Source organism: Urocitellus parryii, chromosome 7 (genome assembly GCF_045843805.1).
Source record: "Urocitellus parryii isolate mUroPar1 chromosome 7, mUroPar1.hap1, whole genome shotgun sequence".
Lineage (NCBI taxonomy): Eukaryota > Metazoa > Chordata > Mammalia > Rodentia > Sciuridae > Urocitellus > Urocitellus parryii.
In genome coordinates, this window is record NC_135537.1 from 35,733,929 (window position 1) to 35,748,006 (window position 14,078).

Consider the following 14,078-nt stretch of genomic DNA (forward strand, 5'->3'; position numbering starts at 1 on the left):
TTACCAATTTATGAAGAATGGAGCTAAGTCAAGAATAAACCATCAACATTGTTTAAAAAAATGTGTGTGCCCCTCAAGTAACCTCAAGATACAAGAAGTACTCATTCATTTCAGAAACAGACTGAGGAGCCTCCCCAAATACAACGTTTGCAGCACATTTGCTCAGATCCTAGGTTTTCCTAAACTCTTCAAGGAAGAGTCCTTATACCTATTGCTTCATTTCAATCTCAGAGGACCTTGAGATACTCTTGGAACACAGCTTTACCTTTCTAAAGGCCAGATGGTTTTGTCTTTCCTTCAAGCATGGACAGGTGGAGGTGGGTTCCTTCTAGAGCCCAACTGAAGGTGTCAGAAGCCAAGCTGCACCAGGTCTTTCCGTGCTCTGCAAAACTTAACCATATCCCCTACATCAGTGGCCAGACATGCTTTGTAATTTCAACAAATTCAGGAGCACTGTAATTTATGGCCTAACTTTGAATCCAAGAGTTTCTTAGCACTCTGGCTGCTTCCTGCTTCTTCAGTCTAATTCTCTTCCAGCTGAGCTATTTCAGCTGAGTCTTTCCTGCTTCTTAATAAGCATTTTGATTTGCTTCCTTTCATCCCTTCCAAGTGGAAATGAACTTGAAGTCTTTAAAAATAAAATTGTATTTGTCAAGGTCATTGCTTGAGACATGGCTGGCAAAGGGATACTCGGTTTTTTAGATCAAATCTTGGAGAGGTTAACAAAGGAAAGGAAGGTTCCTTTTGAGGCTCAAGGTCTCATTTTCTTGTAATGAGAACAATCCAAAATAGGATAAAATATTAAAATATTTTTAAATGCATAATTTTAACAAGTGAAAATTCTTAATGTATACACATACAAAAATACAATACTGTATAATGAGGCGAGATAATTACAGAATTTATTAGAAGGTTATTTCATAATACACTACTCTTGTTGCAGCTTGTTTGGGGAAGTCAGTTAAATGACTCTTATTTGAATCTGTCATATATCTCTGTGACTATGCTTAACTTCATCTAAAGTGAAAACTCTTAAACATAGAGTTGAGGCTCCAGGAAAAAGTAAATTCATGATTTGAAATAATGTTTTTTTGTTTTGTTTTTTGTTTGTTTGTTGTACTGGAGTTGAACCCAGTGTGGTTAACCACTGAGCAACACCCCCAGACCCTTTTATATTTTATTTTTAGTCAGGGACTCATTAAGTTACTGAGACTAGCTTTGAACCTGCAATCCTCCTGCCCCAGCCTTCCAAGATGCTGGGATTACAGGTATGCACCACCTCAGCTTTTTGTTTTCCTTATCCTGTTCTTGGATTTCCTAGAGCTCTGGAGAGCACTCAACTTGGTGATGTCAAAGAAAGCAGGTTTTGGCTAGGGAAAGAGTGTCTCTGTGAATAACCACTGATCCTAATGGTCTCCTCGGCTGGCCCTCTGTTTTCTGCAGGGTCAGCAAACCACAGACACCTCTCTCTGTCTTTTGTGGGGGCTCCTGCACTGATAACTGGTATCTTCGATCTCTGTTGTCTTCTACTGTCCATAAAACAAACTAACCAAAACCTCATTGGGTGTTGGTATTGTACAAACCATGACCCCTTTGTCCATTCATCTGTAAGCATTTTGGAAAATGAAGCTATGTGTGTTGCTCCTTGAGCAGATTCTCTTCCTAATCATACTCGGGCTCTAGGAGAGGCTTTTCTCAGAGCACGTCTGCAGGACAAATGCTATGCTGATCTTAATAATTAAAACGCTTCCTGCCAGGATGCATTTTCAGTTGTTGACTCTGAGTGTTCCAGAAAATATAGATTGCTCTAATCACTACCCCCACCCCACCTCTTGGAGCAGCAATAAAGTGGGGAGAATTTCTATTTCATAGCTTTGAATATGTAATTTCTTGAGGTTAATGATTAGATGCTCCTTGCAATGATGCTTTTGTAAAAAAAAAAAAGATTTTTTTAAAGAAATAAGCAGCAGGAACATTGGATCAATTACATTTGGAAGAGAAATACAGATGGACCTAGGATATTATTCACTGCATGGATCTAGTGATCACCTTCCAAATTTTTATTGTGTCAAAAATACAGCTGAAAAAGCTTTATGAATATCTTATTGAAAATTGTATTTATTATTTTATAGTGTTCCAACACAAAATATTTCCCTTTCTTTCTCTCTCTCTCTCTCTCTCTCTCTCTTAATTTGAGGAGAAAGTAAAATGGAGAAAAATGGAAGGAACAACCACAAATATCTTGCAGCTGTATGCTCTCAGTGCCCTGTGGTTGCCCCCATATGAACATCGCTGAGCAGCTGGGTGCTGTGAGAAGAGGGCAAACAAAAGGTCAGAGTCAGGTTCAAGTCCCAACTCCAGCCCCTACTAGCCATGGCGTCCCAAGCAAGTAGTCTAACAACTTACTGCCTCCATCGACTCCCAGAGTGTGAGAATGAGAAGAAGGAAAATACTGAGTTCTGCTGGAATAAATTAGACAGGAGACAGTGAGTGCCAGTTCTGTCCCTCCCAGAGGGTGACGGTTCTAGAGCGTGTGGGGAGTTTCTTTAGGGGCCTCAGGCTTGATGTAATTCCTTCCTTATTGTATAGGGCATTGAACCCAGGAACGCTTAACCACTGAGCCACATCTCCATCCCTTTTTATGTTTTATTTTGAGACAGGGTCTCAGTAAGTTGCTTAGGGCCTTGCTAAATTGCTGATGCTGGCTTTGAACTTGTGATCCTCCTGCCTCAGCCTCCTAAATTGCTGGGATTACAGGTATGAGGCACTGCACTCAGCTTTGATGTAACTCTTTGGGGCTGGGGTTGTGGCTCAGTGGTACAGTGCTTGCCTCACCTGTGTGAGGCACTGGGTTCAATTCTCAGTACCGCATATAAATAAATGAATAAGATAAAGGTCCAGCAACACTAAAAATATATATATTTTAAAAAGAGAACTTAAATACTGCAGTTTGGAGTAGTCCTTAAAATTTTGAAGTGGGCAAAGTGAAGCCCACATGCCTACTCACCATGATCCTCAGGTTCCTCCACCTGGCTGTTAGCTGCCACTCACTAACTGCCACCTGCATTACAACCACTCGCCATCTCTTTGCCTCTTCCAGGAGTCAAAACACAGATGTGGTTGGTGCCCCCATGAAGTGGTCTTAGAAAGAGACCTTGACTTTTGTCTCTTCATTTTTCCATTATTTTTATGTGGAATGAGAAAAGTTCTCCTTGAGGACCTACTAAGATTGCACATGCCTCTTTATGCTTTCCACTGTGAACTTCCATAAGCAGAGACATGGTTTTTGTTTTGTTTTGTGTTGTTGTTGTTGTTTATTTGTCTTGTGGGGGGTGGGTAACCAGGGATTCAACTCAGGGGCACTAACCACTGAACCACACCCTCAGCCCTATTCTGTATTTTATTTAGAGACAGGGTCTCACTGAGTGCTTTGCAGTTGCTGAGGCTGGCTTTGATCTCCTGATCCTCCTGCCTCAGCCTCCCGAGCCACTGAGATTTCAGGCATGCTACCTCCCACAGCAAGAGGACATGTTTTGACACTTTGGAACCCACTGCATGGAGACCAGGGTGCTTTCTGGACCCTCCGTCATTTAAAAGGTTTGTGTCTGAGGTGTTTCTTTCAGAAGCCCATCCATCTAATGTTCAGGACTGTGAAGGCTAATTGGGCTAGTTGTACAAGGTGGAGGAGACATATAAGCTCTTTCGAGACTTTCAGGAATAGTTACAATTAATTCAAAATAGAAATAAATTGGGATCTGCCAACTTGGGTTTACTACTGGATACTCTCCCTCCTCTCTGCTCCATGCCCCTCCTTCCAGTTTTCTGAGCTTGGTTTTGGCTATTTATTTATTTATTGCCAATGCATTCCCTTTATATTCTTCTCTTGCTCTTTTTTCTTGTTTCCTTTCATTGCCTTTTCTTGTCTTCTGACACAGACCTCATTTCTTGCCTTCTAATTTCCTATTTCTCATCTCTTCCATAAAAGGAATAAGTTTCATCATTGCTGACCAAAGTCTGTCTATTTTTTCTTCTCTGTGGGCTCCTGTTGAAGTTCTGCTCAAAACTGCCAGTGGACACTGAGCCCTGATTAAAAACCATAGAAAGCAAGAACCCACCCCAAAAATAAACAAGTCACTTCCTTCTTGGAAGGGCCATTAGTAAGTAGTACAAGGAGCACTTCTTTTGTCAAAAGCTATGAAAAGCAAATTATTTCTATACCAATGAACTCAAGGAAACTGATCCTTGTTCAGCCAACAAATCCTTCTTGAGGTCATAGGTCCTGGCAGAGCGAAAGGTGATGGGTTTGAGAAACCATGATGCAGTCTTAGAAAAGACACAGGAGTCAACAAATAATAAAAAGTCCCATTGGTGACATTCCTTCCCCCATTTCCTACCTCTCTGGCTGCCTGATTTTTCTCCATGCTACTTGATGCCATCTGAGGTCACTGTATGTTTTTTTAATCGCCAGTCTCACCCCAGCTCTATGGCAAAGGCCTTCTGTGTCTTGATCACAGCGGCATCACTAGGACCTGAACATTGCCAGGCACGCAGAGGGCTCACACACCTGCGCCAAATGTGTGAAGTGTGGTGTGACAACGCATACCAGAACCAGAACCGTGCACCAAGTGCCTGGGACAAATAGGAGTCGAATAGGAGTCCACGTGGAACTGAGGGTCCCATGTGTTTACATATGCGAGTCCCTATGCATGGGAATTCAAAGAGGTATTTTGACACTTTGGGGACTAAAGGAAATAAAATAGCAAAGAATTTAGAAAAGACTTGGTCATCTGCTGCTAGGGTGATTTGTGGTGCACGGGAAATCTGATATTTTCCACCCTTAGAAGTTTATCAAATTGCTTGCTCCTTTCCGGGAGTTGTAACAACGCTTGCATTTCAGTTTGGAAGGGGAAGACAGGGAGATTTCAGTGCCTCCTTAGAACAGGAAAGGAAACCTGGATCACACAAGGCCAAGGCAGGGCTGGGCAGGAGGGACTTAAGAACTTAGTGTGGGAAGTGGCTCTGGGTTTGTTTTCTGGCTCTGCTGGGTGACCTTGAACATCTGACCTTATCTCTCAGAGCTCAGCCTCCAGGGATAATAATACAGATCTGTAGGGTTGTCCAAAAGATTAAGTGAGAAAATGAATGCTGTATTTAACACAGCACCTGCCTGCCCAGCTTGCAATTAAAAAAAAAAAAAAATGTAGCAATTCTTACAGTCAGTCCACAAAGCCGAAAACCAGAACCCAAGCCCTTGTGTACCATATTGCTGAAAGCCAGGACACCACTGCTATGGGACATAATTTCAAGTACTAAGTCAGTTTTCCCCCTGCTCTCTATTCCTATACAGGGGCACTGAATCTAACACAATTTAACCATTTAACACAATTTAGGTGCCAATCAATATTACTCTCCTCCCATCCCCAGATGTTCCCAAACCTCATTGGGAACTGAAAAGGGGGAGAGACCAAGTGCCGGTCCTCCCCAGGCTTCCTGGAGCCCTGCTGATTTCCTTCCACTGGAGTGTGGTTACCTGGGTGACTGAGTCATTACCCGTGCTCACTCCTCTTCACTCCTCTCACTGCCCCCTTCCCTGGCCATTACTTCCTCTGAAAAAGCTTTTAGCAAAAAAAAAAAAAAAAAAAAACTTAATCCACAATTTTACAAGTTGCTATAGCCATCTACTTAAACCGTTTTGGTTTCTTTGTTTTGTTTTGTTTTTTTCCTTTACTGAATGCATACCAACATGTTTTTAAATATATGAAGAAAGCACCTTTTCTCTAGGGGAGAGGAAAGGAACAAAGAGACATACCATAAAAGAGAAAGAAAGGAGATGCTGGCAGGAAAGCCAGCAGGATGCCCGGTCTGGATGGCCTTCCTGGGGGTGGGTCCCTGGGTGTTGGGCGATTAGTAAGTGTAAAGATTATCCTCCGGAAAAAAATGCATTCCCAAGGCCACACTTCCCCCCTCATCCTCAGTTTCCCAGCTTGCCAACTTGAATACTAGATGAAATTGGGGACTCTTACGGTAAACCGGAGACTCTAAACTGATTGTTTGGGCATATGTGTTTCCAATGTTACCATATATAAACCTGGACCTGGCATTTCTATTTTTAATATGAATTATGTCTATAATTTGCTATTGGGTTTGGGGATTTTTACTAAAGGATACAGCCGTAGCTAACTATGATCAAGATATGGATTTTTTTTTCCTTTCTCTTTTTTTCTTTTGCAATGCTGGGAATTGAACCCAGGACCCTGAGCCTACTAGCCAAGAGCTTTACCACTGAGCTACACTCCCAGTTCAATATAAGGAGCATTTTTAATTCTATAGAAAGTCTCCTTACACCCAAAGTCAAAACATCCCAGCCCACACTGGAAACCATTGTTGACATTTGTCATCATGTGTTAGTTTTGCACACCCTCGAAATTTGTATACAATGAATCACACAGTAGGTACTTATTTGTGTCTGGCTCTTTTTGTTCAGTACTATCTGTGAGATTCATGCAGGCTGCTGTATATAACAGCAGTTTGTCCCCTTTTGTTCCGGGCAGTATTCCATTGTATTAATACATCACAACTTACCTATTCTTTGTTGTTCACATTTAGGTGGTTTCCAGCTAGGGATTGTTAGGAATAACAGTTCAAATGCTTTGAACATTTGTCTGTCTTTAGGTGAACTGTGCATTCATTTTCTCTGGTATTGGAAGGAATTCCTCATTCATAAAGGACACACATTCAGGTTTTAGCAAATGCTGCTGAATACTTTATGTTTGTGCCATTTATATTCATATGACTATACTCCTTCCTGCCTTAAATGGGTAGGGGTAAATTTTAGTTGTGAAACAAAACATATTCTTTTGGTTACTCTACATTCTCAGCCTTCTCGTACAAACTAAGTTTCTACCAGTTACTATTCATAATAATTTGTACCTGTTGTTCTCTCTGCCTGGAACACTTTGTCACTGGTTGTTCCCAGAGCCATCGTTCTTGACATTTAGGCCTCAGCAAGGCCTCCCCTGTACATCACTCATCATTGGATTACCCTGCTTTATTTCCTGTCTAGCACTTGCCCTTGCCCTATTAATTTATCAGCTTATCAATTACTTATCTCCCCCAGGCTAGGAGAGGGCTCCATGAGAATTGAGTACTTACCTGTCATCAAGTTCACTACTGTATCATATCACCCACACCTAGGAGGGTGCCTGGCCATCATGGGGCAGTGTGTTGGCTGGCTTGCAAGATGCCCCCACCCCGTGATTTTCACCTTCTGAAATGCACATTCTTGTGCAGTCCCTTCCACACTGAATAGGGCAATTTTGTAAAACCAATGCAATATTGCAGAAATGACTGTGTGACATCCAAGTTCAGGTAATAAAATGTTTGGTTTCTGCCTTGCTGTCTGCTGGAGCATTTGCTATAAGGGAAGCCATGTGGTGAGGTCATCAAAGCAGCCTTAGAAAGTTCCATGTGGCAAGGACTGAGATCTTCTGCCAGTAACCTGCATCAGCTCACCTGCCTGGGAAGCAGAGCCTCCAGCCTCTGTCCATCCGTCAAACAACTGCATTCTGTCTGACATTTGGACTGCAGCCACATGAGACACCTTGAACCAGAACCACCCAGCTGAACTGCTTCCAAATTCCATAAAAATTGTAAAGAAAAGGGCTGGGGATGTGGCTCAAGCGGTAGCGCACTCGCCTGGCATGCGTGCGACCCAGGTTCGATCCTCAGCACCACATACCAACAAAGATGTTGTGTCCGCCGAGAACTAAAAATAAAATATTAAAAATTCTCTCTCTCTCTCTCTCTCTCTCTCTCTCTCTCTCTCTCTCTCTCTGTCTCCCTCACTCTCTCTAAAAGAAAAAATTATAAAGAAAAGAATAATGTTTATTGTGGTTTTAAGCTACAAAGTTCTTAAGTATTTGTATATAGTAATATTTTTAAAATATCAGCACTCAGTAAATGTTTGGTGAACAAATGAATAATTGAGTAATTAAATTGAGAGCAACATAAAACAGAGCCACACACCTCTGCCTTAGCCTGATATGCATGGCCACAGACATCTCAGTACTATCAGTTTTGGCTTGGGCTTAGGACCTAAAGCAGGGTTTCCTGCACCCTCACACTATTGTTATATGGAGCCAGACAACTGTTTGGGGGGGATCAGGACTGTTCATTGCTAGAGGATATTGAACACTGTAGATGCCCATAGCAACCCTTTCCTCCAACAAATTTGTCGCAAACCGAAATGTCTCCAGACACTGCAACATGTTCCCTGTGGTAAGAAATCACCCCGATTTAAGAGCCACTGCCCTGAAATTATCATTGATGAGAGATTAGATATATCCACAATACTGGGTCCAAAGGTGATTAAAAAATTATCCTTATCAAATACAAAATATTTGATTTACAAAGTTCTGATCAAGTAAGTATTTTTTTTATAAAAAGAATATTGTTATGCAAAGTAAAAAATTCTGTTCCAGCCAGGTACCCTGATACATGCTTGTGAGAGGTTAAAGCAGGAGGATCACAAGTTCAAAGTCAGCCTCAGCAACTTAGCTAGGCCCTAAGCAACTTAGGGAGACCCTGTCTCTAAACAAAGTATAAAAAAGAACTGGGGATGTGGCTTAGTGGTTGAGTGCCCCTGGGTTCAATCCCTAGTATATAAAAAAAAATATTTTCTTATAAACATGTTTGGATTAATATATATTATTGTAAGTGTGAAGAAAGATAACTTGACCAGCTCAAGGTTAACCTCTGGATTTGTGACTTGTTTTTTTGTTTGTTGTTCAGGTATACCCTTAAATAGCTCCTCAGTCAGGAAGGCCTCCCCAAATCCACCCTCCCTGGTCTGGTTCGGCTTTCCTCCGTAGGGCTTAGCACATTCAGACAGACAACGTACAAATGAGCCTCCACTTAACAATAGGGTTATGTCCCATTGTAACCTAAAAATATTCAAAGTTGAAAATGCATGTAATACACCTCACAGAACATTGCAGCTTAGCAACAGAGTATGCCTTGGACTCTCTGCTCCTGGCCAGATGACAAGAGCTATGGCTTACTGCCGCTGTCCAACATCAGGCGACGATATCAGACTGCATGATCATTAGCCCAGGAAAAGATCAAAACTCAAAATTAGAACTGAATAAAGCTACGACGGACATTTTTGCTGAAAGAGTAGTACATTTGCATTGTCATAAAGTTGAGGAACTGCAAGTGACACCATCGCAAGCCAGTGACTCTCAGTATTCAGCTTTTCCTTACTGTCTGCTTCTAACCTGCTAAAGTGTCAGCTCCAGAGAGCAGGGATTTCGTATTATTCTCTACTGTTTCCTTGCATGAGGAAATGGTGTTGAGCTCCAGGTCTGTGCTTAACAAATATTTGTTAAAGGGGGAAAAAAAGTGATTGGCAGTGGGCAGGAGAGGTTAAATGCCAAGGAAGTCTCAAAGTGCTCTGGGGACTGGGGTGAATGGAAGACTTCTTTAACCAAAAAAGGGACTTTTATTTTTTAAATACCAATGTTTCTTTATTAGAAACATGAAGACAATTAATAATAACAATCATATTTGAGGCCACAGAAAACATCAACCAGTTCCTTAAAGTAGAAATTGTATATTTTCTGGCCATCTGCAATAAAAGTTCTAATTGTAACTAATGGAACCAATATATTGTAGATTTCAACCGAGATAGGCATGAATCATTCTTTTCTTCATTCTCTTTGATTTAACTTGCTATAGATAAAAGAGACTATTGTTTAGAGCTGCTTTAAGTCCACAAAGACCTAGGCAGAAAGTACAGAGATTTCCCATATATACCCTACCTCCATCCATACATCTCCTCCCCTGTTATCGAATTCCCCCACCAGTAGGTAGATTTGTTACTATTGAGCTACCTATATAACACATCATTATCATTCAAAGTCCATAGTTTATATAGGGTTCACTCTTGGTGTCAAACATTCTATGGATTTTGACAAATACACAATGGCATGTATCTGCCATTATAGTATCATACGGCATAGTTTCACTGCCATAAAAAAAAATCCCCTATGCTCCATTTATCATCCCTCCCTCCTCCTAAGCCCTGCCAGCTACTCACCTTGTGACTGTCTCTTTACCTTTGCCTTTTCCAGAATGCTGTATAGCTGGAACCATACAGTATGTAGCCTTTTCAGATTGGCTTCTTTCATTTAGTAATGAACATTCAAGTTTCTTCCATTTCTCTTCATGGCTTGATAGCGGATTTCTTTTTTCATTTTTAAAAAATATTTTTAAATTTTTTTGTGGGGTGGGGACTGGGGATTGAACTCAGGGGCATTCAACCACTGAGCCACATCCCCAGCTCTATTTTGTATTTTATTTTAGAGACAGAATCTCACTGAGTTGCTTAGCACCTCGCCATTGGTGAGGCTGGCTTTGAATTCAAGATCTTCCTGTCTCAGCCTCTGGAAGCTGCTGAGATTACAGGCATGCACCACCACGCCTGGCTCAGATTTCTTTTTAGCACTGAATAATATTCCATCATTTGGATGTATCACAGTTTATTTGTCTGGTTCACCTCCTGAAGGACATCTTTGTTTCTTTGAACTTGGAACAATTATGAATAAAGATATAAGTATCGGTGTGCTGGTTTTTGTATGGACATAAATTTTCAATTCTTTTGGAATTATACAAGGAGTGTAATCACTGTACTGTATGATAGGAGTACATTTAGTTTTGCAAGAAACCTCCAACCTGTCTTTTATAGAGACTGTCCCCTTGTGCATTCCCACCAGCAGAGAATGGAATTTCCTGGTGCTCTATATCTGCCAGCATATGGTGCTGTCAAATTTCTCTCTGGATTTCTGCCACTCTAATAGATATGCAGTCGTGTCTCTTTGATGTTGTAATTTGCATTTCCCAGACGACCTATGATGTGAGGCATCTCTTCATCCGCTTATTTACCATTTGTATATCTTCTTTGAAGAAACGTCTGTTAAGGTCTCTGGACCATTTTTAATCAGGTTGTTAGTTTTCTTACCATTGAGTTTTAAGAAGTCAAGCTCAACTAGGCATGGCAGTGCATACCTGTAATGCCAGACTAGTCAACTTAAGGAGACTCCCATCTCAAAATAAAAAGAGATAGGGGTGTACCTCAGAGGTAGTAAAGCTCCTGGTCTCAATCCCTACTGCCAAAATAAATAAATAAATAAAATAATAAAAGTAAAATAATTCTTGGAATTCTGTAATTTGGGATAATAAAAGTAAAATAAAATCCTTTATCACATGCTTTTCTTTGGGGGGAGGGGTGCAAACTGGAATTAGAATCCAGGAATACTGACATTGAGCCACATGCCTAGCCTTTTTTATTTTTTAATTTGAGACAGGATATCACTACTTAAGGCCTCGATAATATATTGAAGTTGGCTTTGAACTTGCAAATCCTCCTGCCTCAGTGTCCTGAGTCACTGAGATTAAAGGGATGAATCACCACTCCTGGGTATCAGATGCTTTTTGCCAATATTTTTTCCCAGTCTTTGTCTTTTCATTCTAACAGTGTCTTTTCTTTCACAGATTAAAAAAAAATTCTTCAAATATATATATATATATATATATATATATATTGGTGGTGCTGGGGATTGAACCCAAGGGTGCTCTACCACTGAGCCACATCCCCAGCCCTTTTTGTCTTGAAACAGGATCTTGCTAAGTTACGCAACTGGCCTCAAATTTGTAATACTCCTCCTCCGCTTCCAAGTTGCAGGGATTACAGGTATGTATAACTGTACCTGACCAGAAACTTTTTATTTAAAAGCTTAATAGTTTTGCATTTTATATTTAGGTCTATGATCTATTTGAGTTAGTTTTTGTGAAACATGTAAGGTGTGTATCTAGATTCAGTTGTTTGCATGTGGATGTCCAGTTATTCAAATATCCTTTCCATTGTACTGTCTTTGTTCCTTCATTAAAGATCAACTAACTATAATTATGAAGGTCTATTTCTGGGGAGGGAGACTTCACTGCAAATTGTATTGTGCTTTTTGAGATTTGAATCATGTGAAAATAATAACTAAATAAAAAGGAAAAGAAAATATGATCAGCTCCCTCCTTCCCCCAAGTGGAGGCAAAAAATGAACACTTCACCATCTCCACATTACTTTACATGATTAGCATTATTGAAGGATATTTTCAGAATGTCTTATTTACTTTTATCATAAAACTGATTCTAATTGTTATTGTTTGCACCTCACAAAATGACAGATTGTTTGGGATAGTCATTGTTTATTTTGAGAGCTGTTTAACCTGTTTTAAGTCATGCTTCAGTGTTTCTTCAGTTTTTTTTTTTTAAGAATCTTCAGACACACACTATAGTCCCTTCTTATCTGTAGTTCTGTTTTCAGTCAACAGTAATCTGAAAATATTAAATGGAAAATTCCAGAAGTAAACAATTTCTAATTTTTAAATTGCACACTGTTTTGAGTAGTGTGATAGAATCCCATGCCATCCTAATCCTTTCTTTCTGGGGTGTGAAATATCTTTTTGTCCAGTGTTTCCACATTGCATATGTTACCCACCCACTAGTCACTGTATACCATTTCAATTTTCAGATCACCTATCACAGTATCACAGAGTGTGTGTCACAATGCCTATGTAATTCACCCCATTTTATGTCCTCATATTGACATTATATCATGTTACATCATCACAAGAAGAAGGGTGAATGGAATAGAATAAGATATTTTGAGAGAGGGAAGAAAGAGGTCACATTAACATAACTTTTTTTGCATATGACAGCAGAAAGCATTATAATTCTTATTACATATATAGAGCACAATTTTTCATATTTCTGGTTGATACATAGTATATTCACACCAATTTGTGTCTTCATACCTGTACTTTGGATAATAATGATACTTTTATTATGGTAGATTGTTGTAATTGCCACATTTTGTTAGTGCTTATTGCTGATTTCTTACTGTGCCTTCTTTATAAATTAAAGTTAACCACAAGTATATATAAAATACAGTACACATAGAGTTCAGAACTATTCATGAATTCAGGCAGCCACCCAGGATCCTGAAATGTACACCCCTTGGATAGAGAGTGACTACTGCATAAGCTAAAAAAAAAAAAAAAAAGAAAAAGAAAATAGAAAAGCTGTCAGTATGTGTCATCTACAATTGTGAAGAATAATTATTTGGGGGCATATAATGTAGAGTTAAATTTATGACTACTTTTTGAAAAAAGTAAAGTGTAAATTCAAGTATTATAAAGCAAAGAGTTTAAACTCATTATGGAGAAAATCCAAGACAATTTTTTCTTTTGGTCTAGGAATAGTTTTTTGAATAGTTTTCCTTTAAAATTAAAAAAGAACTCTCTGCAAAGTAAGCAATTATTCCTTATTCTATACTGTCGTATCCTTATCCCATTCACACTATATGCAAGTGACACATCTGGCTTCTTAAACGACATGATTCAATGTGTGAAACCCTGGTTCACAGTAAAGGGCAATCACAAGGTCTTAAAATGCACTTGTTCACTCACTGCCTTTGAACTCTGAGCAGAATACACGACATGGGGAACAAAATTGGGTGAAGGAATGAATGAACCAGTAAATGAATGAAATAACAGTTTGTAGGACTGTCGTATGGCAACACAGAAGTAGACATTCACTTCAGAAGTCCTTCGATCTTTTTGGAACTGAATGTGAGGAAGTGAAATGATGCAGAAAAATATTATGTAGAGAATAAGCACTTCAGGCTACTTTCGGTAGCCTGACAGTTTTTTGGAATGCCATCAAAGTGCAGCAGACAGATCAAGCTGACATTCAAAAATTAGAGAAGTGACAGCTCCCACTTTGGGAAAAATAACCAGGGAGGTGCAGAGGCAAGCTGTGCATACTCGAGGCTGCCCAAAGGAAAATCAAGGGACAGTTCTTAGAGGCTCAGAGTCAGTTCTTACAAAGAAGAAACAAACATCAGCATTAACACCTTCAAATTTAAAGGACACAGTCTTTAAGAAAGTGGCATGCCCAGATCACCTGTGATGATTGGGGTTTACTGCAAGGTCATATCAGGTAGCAAAGGACACATTGCCTCTTT